Source organism: Acyrthosiphon pisum, chromosome A2 (assembly GCF_005508785.2).
Source record: "Acyrthosiphon pisum isolate AL4f chromosome A2, pea_aphid_22Mar2018_4r6ur, whole genome shotgun sequence".
In the NCBI taxonomy this organism is placed as follows: Eukaryota; Metazoa; Arthropoda; class Insecta; order Hemiptera; family Aphididae; genus Acyrthosiphon; species Acyrthosiphon pisum.
This window is the reverse complement of record NC_042495.1, coordinates 31911988-31913629: the sequence shown is the minus strand read 5'-3', so window position 1 is coordinate 31913629 and position 1642 is coordinate 31911988. Positions and strand designations below refer to the sequence as shown.

Here is a 1642-nt window from a genome sequence, read left to right as displayed (position 1 = left end):
GAATTTTAAATTCATCGAGTACTTTGTCTATTGATTCGGCAATATTATCGTAAGTGTGTCTTCCTATCATTCGTCTGCAAGCGAGTCCTTTAGAACATCTTTCAAGCGTTTCAGGATTAATCCAATGGATAGTAAAACCTATGTATGATCTAAAATAATAAAAGATTAAAATTTAATATAATATGAAATAGAAAAACTTAACTGAACCAAAATGTCCAAAATATTTACTTGTGGAATATGCTCCAGCAGTCTGCTGTAATACATACATATTTAACTGTATCTAATTCACTGATCATTTCGTGTATCATTTTATTATACAAATATTCAACATCACGCATTAAACTTCTACGTGATGCAGGAACCTTATTTGACGTAACCTTACAATAATTTACAAACGCTGGTTGCTCGATAAATGAAAAGGGTGACACCGTATCAATTATAAGTCTTAAATTAGCCTTATCAAATTCAGCTTGATTCAACTTTTTGATTGGGTAAACTTTACCAACCTCGCTTAATTTAAGTTGCTTATGAGACGTTGTTGTAGAATTTGTTGGTCTTTTTTTCATACAATTGTTGAATTCTGCCAAATCATTTGGATGCGTAATCTAAAAAAAAGTATAAATAAAATATTTAATATTTTGCATGAGAGTATACTAAAACTTGTTTATTTTTAATAATAAACAACAACAATCAATAAAAATGATTTAAAAATATTAGCATTAAAATATAATAACTATTATTCCATAAAAATTTAACTAAAACAAATTATATGATTAATAGTTATAAAATTACTTATAAAACAAAGGCAATTATTTTTATTATAGTTTACACCTATATATTTAAGAAATCAGACATCACCGTCAACTTAAAATATAAACCACACTTATAAATTATAAATACAGATAGGTACATACTTTGATATGTGTTCTAAGATTTGAATTTGATAATTTTGAAGTCAAAATGTGTTTTTCTTTTGGAAGACATAAAATGCACTTAAAAATCAAATTATTTTTGTTTGCATTTAAACCGCTTGATTTAAGTTCTTCAAAATAAGAAATCATTGTTGGCCATTTTGGTTGATCATTGGAGCTATTCACTTCTTGGTGTTCTGGTGCACTAAAAACTGAGAAAAATATTTATTTTTTTAAATTAGAAAAAAAATTTACTTACAATAAATAAAAATATATTGAAAATAAATAAAAATATTGAAAATTTCAAATTTGTATATTATACTAACAATTAATTGGTTTAATAAAGTGTTTTGTGTTTTTAATACCCATATAATCTATATATATAGTATATTCTATAGGTACATGTTTATTACTATATACAATAGGTACAGTATAATATGAATACATATAATAATAATATATAAATACATATAATAATAATATATAAATAATATATAATATATGTTATATATATTATAATATATAATTTGGATTAAATAAAAATATTACTTACTTGGATAGTTATTATTATTCATGTTTATGTCCAGTCCAAGTTACAATACGTCGTACAAAATACGCAATAAATAATTAAACTAATAGTGAAAAAACTGAAAACGTATTAGTTATTACTTATTACTGACAAACTGCAGCAGTGTAAGCGACTGATCAAACATCAAACTAGTGAGGAACTG

At 24.2% G+C, this 1642-nt stretch overlaps 1 protein-coding gene across 4 annotated transcripts in view; it reads right to left on the bottom strand.

Moving 5' to 3' along the window:
• LOC100572000 (peroxidasin homolog) overlaps positions 1-1642 on the bottom strand; it is a 177104-nt gene that overhangs the window by 137579 nt on the left and 37883 nt on the right. The gene's annotated exons all lie outside the window — the stretch shown is intronic.